This window comes from Oncorhynchus gorbuscha, linkage group LG18, assembly GCF_021184085.1.
Source record: "Oncorhynchus gorbuscha isolate QuinsamMale2020 ecotype Even-year linkage group LG18, OgorEven_v1.0, whole genome shotgun sequence".
Taxonomy (NCBI): Eukaryota; Metazoa; Chordata; class Actinopteri; order Salmoniformes; family Salmonidae; genus Oncorhynchus; species Oncorhynchus gorbuscha.
The window spans coordinates 63,956,631-63,964,072 of record NC_060190.1 but is presented as its reverse complement, the minus strand read 5'-3'; the positions used below and the strand labels follow the sequence as shown (position 1 = coordinate 63,964,072).

The 7,442-nt window shown below is 44.0% G+C and overlaps 1 pseudogene; it reads right to left on the bottom strand.

Moving 5' to 3' along the window:
- LOC124004110 overlaps positions 1–7,442 on the bottom strand; it is a 253,618-nt pseudogene that overhangs the window by 29,691 nt on the left and 216,485 nt on the right.

The window sequence follows — 7,442 nt, the reverse complement described above, 5'->3', positions numbered from 1 at the left end:
TCAGAACACACATGATGGCACCTTGTATCTCAGAACAATGCCTCAGGCAGTGTTTGAATACATTCCATCAGTGTTGAAATGGGTCCGTTAGAATGCACTGTGTAGTATGTGTGTGATGATCAGAGAAATGTTAGTTACTGTGAGTTACATTTGATACGTTACGGTGAGTTACATTTGATAGAGAAAGTTACTGTGAGTTACAGTTGATAGAGAGTTACTGTTAGTTACAGTTGAGAGCCCTGAGGCTATACAGCTTCTTCAAGAAATCAATATGAATGTGGTCATGCCTCTAAATTAAGTCATGGTGCTGTGTGTGTGTGTGTGTGTGTGTGTGTGTGTGTGTGTGTGTGTGTGTGTGTGTGTGTGTGTGTGTGTGTGTGTGTGTGTGTGTGTGTGTGTGTGTGTGTGTGTGTGTGTGTGTGTGTGTGTGTGTGTGTGTGTGTGTGTGTGTGTGTGTGTGTGTGTGTGTGTGTGTGTGTGGAGATGGATATGAGCTGGCATCAGGTGAGGTGACAGGTTGGTAGTCTCAAAAACCCAACTCTAGGCAACACAGTGACTAGCATCTGGTTTCACTGATGGACTGTTTTGGCATAGATGAAGTATCACTGCCTACTTCGATAAGGAGGGGGGATCAGGGACTCTCTCAATAAATCACAAGGTTGAGATGCCAGAACGTTACAACTCAAAACCAAAGTTTTAGTTAAGTTAGTATGTAGACCCTTCCCACTGGGCAAAACTCTTTGAAACAACATTGTTTCCATGTCATTTCAATGTGATGACGTTGAATCAACGTGGAAAACGAATTGGATTTGCAAAATCAATCAAATTGATTGATCAATCAAATTAATATTTTTCTACCCATCTTTTTTACCTAAATCCAATGACATGGTAACATTTTTTGTTGAGTTCATCCAAATGTCAATCTAAACTAGATGTTGAAATGATGTCCGTGCCCAGTGGGTAGTCACTGTGTAGCCTAGGGTCAGGTTTTTTGAGACTAACAGGTTGGCAGGCCAGGCAGAGCTAGGGCTGTGTGTGAGAGAGTAAATGCTTTGACTCTGAGAGGAGCTGAGACCTGGCATGGGACGTCTCTCTCTGTCCTGAACCATCAAATCACACACACAGCAAGCATCAAGCTCAAATGTACTACATTAGATGAGGAATGGGGTGTCATCCTTTCAGATGTACCTCCAGTCTCTTCTCTTTCTATGCAGTGATGCTTTATCTTTTGATCTGCCTCTGTGATACATTTACTGTGTGTTCTGGCTCCCGTCTCTCTTCCTCGCCTCTTCTCTCAGCATGCCGAAATAGGTTTTAAATAAATAATTATTTCACTTGATTGCAATGACCTGACATTGAAATAGCAGAGCAGGCAAGCTAGCTTTAACCTTCCCAGTTCTTGCGTGTGCTAATGAGAGAATTAAGGAGGCAGGGGTTCACGTGAGAGAAATGATCATTTATTCCCTCATTTCTAAAACCAGTTCCTCCTCTACACCATGCAGCTACAGCATGGAAATGGACAAAGGTGATTATTCATTGACGACCACTGAGAAGAATGGATTTTCAATGGGATTTGAGGGAGAATTGGCTAGCCACTTGTAACAGCCCTCCCACTGCAGATGACTGTGTCTTGGCAGGTTCTACCTTGGTCAGGAAAGAGATGAAACAGTGGAGCAGGTTATCAGTGCCAGTGAATGACTCCCCAGCGGTTGGTCCACAGTGGGAGGGATGTACTGTGTGTGGCTAGGCCCAAGTCCTGCTGTCAGCCTGGCGTCTAGACAAAGCAGATTGTTGGTCCCCCTGGTAAGGGAGCTGTGTGGTCATGACAGAGCAGAATAACACTAATGTTTGGTATTCCTTTCTGTCGTAGAATAATCCCTATTTCCCTACCTATCTTTTTAAATCAGCTTTCTCCTTTTACTCATTTCTTATTTTCATCCTTCCTCTGATCCCTCCACCCTCTTGCCTGCCTTTTCCGCTGGCCTCCCATCCTTCTTTCTTCCTCCATCTCTTGTCTCCTCAACGGACAGCGCCATCACATACGCTGCGCCGGAGGAGAAATAGTGTTACCATGGCAACTGAGACTCTGAACTGAGCCTCTCTCTCTCTATCTCTCTCTCGCTCTCTCTCTCTCTCCTGTGTAAAGAGAGAAAGAACGGGCCCATACACAATTATGACAGCATGCTGAATATCTTAAATACTCTATTGGGTAATATATAAGAATGTGCTTCTCTTTTAATGAATAATTACAAGATACTGTACATCAAACCATTCAATTTCTGGTTAGAGACAAATATAGCCTACATACAGTATTGTATAGAAACACATGGGCTCCCGCGTGGTGCAGTGGTCTAAGGCACTGCATCTCAGTGCTAGAGGTATCACTACAGACCCTGGTTCGATTCAAGGCTGTATCACAACAGGCCGTGATTGGGAGTCCCATAGGGTGGCACACACAATTGGCCCAGCGTCGTCCGGAGTTAGGGTTTGACCGAGGTAGGTTGTCATTGTAAATAAGAACTTGTTCTTAACTGAATTGCCTGGTTAAATAAAAAATTAAATAATAAATAAACATGCCAGTGTGCTGCTTGTGGGGGTAGATGAACAGGTGTTCTCCTCTGCAGAGATCCTGGTGCTGCATGTGTCCCAGACAGGGATGTTATATGGTTAATGGGTGTGACAGGAAATGAATGTGCACCAATGTGTTCTGAGGGCTCCTCTGTGACATCAGCCAGGGTTCATTTAGTAATTTATCTGAATCCATAAAAGATCTCCGGATAGGAGACCCAATTAGACCTGAGGAATGAGGCGGTTGGCGATGACAATGCAATAAGGATGTGTATGTGTGTATTCAATGTACTGTAACTCTTACCCAATCAGAGTAAAGCAGTGCCATATTGGATTGCATAGCTCCTTAAATCATGCAGGGCCAATACACAGCTAGTTATTGATCTGGCCAAGAGGCTTGGTGTGGTTGTCATACGTTAGTGGATGGGAATTAACATGGAGTGGTTGGGTGCTTGTTAATGCTGTATGTGAGATGGAACTAACAGTGGTAGTTTGAGCAACCAGGAAGATATTCTGGCTGAGGTGAAGATGGGAGCTAAGTTGGTGCATGGCTTTCAAACTGGTGTCTTTGTTGTCAGATGCATGTGAACAACTCCAAAGCCAATGTACACACGTTCACATGGTTCCCTCAACCCAACCACAGCTGTAGTTGAATCCCTCATGTCATTTACCACATAGGATGTTCAGAGGAGATGTTGGCATGTGTCTGAATTGTAGAAATGTATGAGATGTGCCACATGGGGGAAAGACGGAGACCCACGTTGTTTGATTTGTGAGATTCCCCTGTAGCACTGAGATTCTGAGAATTGACAGTGAGGTGGTGATAGATAGATGATGTTAAAGACACACACGACTGTTTACATTGGAACAGTATCCACATAGGAAGTTACGGCTGCACCGTGTGTGTGTGTGTGTGTGTGTGTGTGTGTGTGTGTGTGTGTGTGTGTGTGTGTGTGTGTGTGTGTGTGTGTGTGTGTGTTTGCGTGCGTGTGTGTGTGTGTGTGTGGGGGGGTTCTTTGCAGTAATTTCCGTGATTCAGCCACAGAGGGGGAATTGATTTAGCAGCGTAGCCCAGAGACTCAGCTGGATCAGACAGCAAGGGACAATTAGCCCCTGGTGCAGAGCAGTCACACACCACTCACAGTCACACACACTGCCAATTTGTCCCACAGAAGGGGAATTAATGCCTGTCAATTCCATGTGATTGTAAGTGATGACACAGAGGAGGATTGCCTGTCACGGTTGTCTCTTCATTCTACTTTAAGCACGCTGCTGCATGGACTGTATGTCACAATCTTAAACCTTCAGCCTCTGTCTGTTCCTCTAACCCTGAGAGAAGTGGTCATATGTTTCGGTCTTTGTCCACTGGGGATGTTGACAGCAGCCCACTCGCTCAGCCTACAGTACCTTACCCACAGTGCATTATGGTGATGGGAAGGTGAACCTTTGCCCCAGTCTGAGGTCCTGAGCGCTCTGGAGTAGGTTTTCATCAAGGATCTCGCTGTACTTTTCTCTGTTCATCGTTCCGTCAATCCTGACTAGTCTCCCAGTGTCTGCCGCTGAAAAACAGCCCTTCTCCCCCGATTGCTCAATTTGGCTGGGCGGCCATCTCTAGAAAGAGTCTTGGTGGTTGCAAACTTCTTCCATTTAAGAATGATGGAGGCCACTATGTTCTTGGGGACTTTCAATGCTGCAGAAATGTTTTGGTACCCTTCCCCAGATCTGTGCCTCGGCACAATCCTGTCTCTGAGCTCTAAGGATAATTCCCTCGACCTCATGGCTTGTTGTTTTCTCTGACATGCACTGTCAACTGTGGGGCCTTATACAGATAGGTGTATACCTTCCAAAATCATGTCCAGTCAATTGAATTTACCACAGGTGGACTCCAATGCAGTTGTAGAAGGTCTCAAGGATGATCAATGGAAACAGAAGTCACCTGAGCTCAATTTCAAGTCTCATAGCAAATATTTATGTTTTTTATTTTTTATATATTTGCAAAAATGTCTAAAAACCTGTTTTCGCTTTGCCATTATAGGGTATTGTGTGTAGATTGATGAGGAAAAATCAAATTTACTACATTTTGAATAAGGCTGTAACATAGCAAAATGTAGAAAAGTCAAGGGGCCTGTATACTTTCCAAATGCATCGTAATCTTATCAATTCTATATGTAATTCTATGTGACTTACTTTTACTTCATATTTTTATTATTTTATGATTATGATTTACTCATTATGATTGGGTAATTACCACTATCACTCTATGGTGAGGATTTCTCACTGTTCATTCTATATGCTCAGAATCATAATGCTGTTGAACTGACCAGTGACTATCAGAGCTCATAATATTCAGTCCATGATCTTGCCTGCAGCTAAATTAATTACAGGACCATCTCTGTGATTATCGTCTAAACTGCTGAAGTGCTGCTTGCTTAAATAAAATATGGATTGTCTGATTTGAGAGATTCCTGAAATAAAGTGAGTGTCCTTGACGACAAGGCGGTTTTCAGTGGCCAGTCATCACAGGAAGCAGAACTAACAGTGATGCTGTGCTCCTGGCAGTAGTTTCTTATTGAATGAGGTTGGGGTTCTTTCACTGCTACCACATGCAGTACTGGTTATCTGTCACACACTCTGTGATTGCTGTATATGGCTCTGGAGGCAAGGGAATAACTGCTACCACAAGAGATGAATCGCATTAACATATGCCATTTTGAAATGTAATCTTGCTATGTCATTACTTGCCATCACTACTGCCTGAGGAGTACCTCGTTGGTATTGGCACCATCTTGGCACCACCTTCTGTTTATCAAATTCTCTTTTTGTATCATGCAGGCCACTTTACTTTCATATTGATAAGACTAACATTTTTATTTACCCCCAGGTTAAAGAGAGGTTGCTATGCCAACAGAGCTTGGCTCTGAGTCACAGGTGAAGAAGGCAGCCGAAGAGTCCTCCTGGCAGAAGGGGGCAGCAACAGGCATGCAGGACTCGGCTTTAGACGCGAAGATGGCCAAACAGGTAGGAGAGCAGAGGAAGTTCAATCTATACCACAATTAGGGCCTTGTGTTTTTCCTGGTTAGATCACACACAATCTCGTCCTACATCAACCATTGACAGATATTTGCACATGTTTAGTGGCCATAATTATAATAGACATCCATTTATTGTCAATTTCACCTGTGACTATGACTGTCCCTATGTAAAGGACCAGGACTCCAAACTGATCGACTTGACAGGGAAATAGACGACGTGTCAGAAAAGACCACCCCAAACAAGACCCCCAAGTCCCCCCAGAAGACTTCCAAACGGCCAAAGACTGTTCCCTTCAAGGTCACCCTACTGGACACCTCTGACTATGAGGCAGGGATTGAGGTAAGCATGGATAAAGGGAAGAATTTCATCCCTGAACAGAACCATGTTGGAGGTTACGTCCAGAACGGGTTTGAATGAATCAGTCAAAAAATATAACAGTGAGAAATGTTCCTCTAATTGTTTTATATTTGTCCTTTTGGCTCCACCAGCAGATGCAACTAGTTCCTTTACTTTGGAACACTGTGTCTTTTTTGTGTTTACTGTATGTTATGAAGCTGCTGAGTGCAGATAAGGCCGTTATAAAGCAGATGAAAGAGAGGGCGTCATGCGTTGTGTAATGGTGTATGTGGTGTAGCACTTCCACTGTGAAGCTCTCCACACGGAAAGGCCAATGCAAGGTTACACATTCTCTGCCACAGACACAGATTCCAGTCATTAGAATAAGCGACACATAGAATATAGTGGAGGAAAAGCAGGCTCACCCGCTTACAATGCCTGGTATCACAGCACCATCACCAAACAGGACACGTCTTCACGATGGTAGGGAATGCTTCATGGTGGTAGGCAAAGCTTCGTGATGGTAGGGAATGCTTCATGGTGGTAGGCAATGCTTCGTGATGGGAGGGAATGCTCACTGTATTCAGTTAGAAAATGGGTCAAGAGAAGCATCCTTTGTTGAAGGAGTGATGTGCGAACTCTTAGAGATGGAGAAACCTGTATTTATTGGTTGGCAAGAGCACTATACTGTTGCTGTCTTGTGTCTTCTAATGGTAGCTAGTAATGCATATACTGTATGGCTTTATCACCATGCTTCAGAGGGACTGTTTTGTGATGCATAACAAGGATTAAGTGTCTGTCTGTCTGTCTGTCTGTCTGTCTGTCTGTCTGTCTGTCTGTCTGTCTGTCTGTCTGTCTGTCTGTCTGTCTGTCTGTCTGTCTGTCTGTCTGTCTGTCTGTCTGTCTGTCTGTCTGTCTGTCTGTCTGTCTGTCTGTCTGTCTGTCTGTCTGTCTCCCTCACTCCCTGTGTCTTTGGGATGGTGGATGTAAGTCTCCTCCCCTGGCCAATCTGTGCTATCCTGGCAGGCTGTGCCACGCTCCTCTTCCATAGCCCCTCCTAAACATAGCTGGATATGGGCGATTCTAGCATTATGGATGTTCCATTTGCATGCAAAATCACAACTTGAATTTCTCACAGAATGGACAAACAAAATATAAATTCAACTTTTTGTTGGGAGTGTAAACCCAACTTTACTATTTTGTGATTAGTTTGATGTTTATCTTAACCTTTTTGCACAAAATGTAGACACTATAACTATTATCGACCAGAACAAATGAGAATGGCAGTTACTGACCTCAATTCCGGCTTCAACTTTGACTTTATTGCCCTAGGCTCATTGCCTAATTCGACCCAGGTTTTGGGCTATCTAAGAGGAAACGCTGTTAAAAAGAGGCAGGAGAGGGGAGCCTGCCAGATTAAGGCGAAGGGAAAACCGGCCACCTCTTCTCTCAGTTCTATTGGCCAAAAAGTGCAGTCTTTTCATAATTCACATGGATTAACGCCG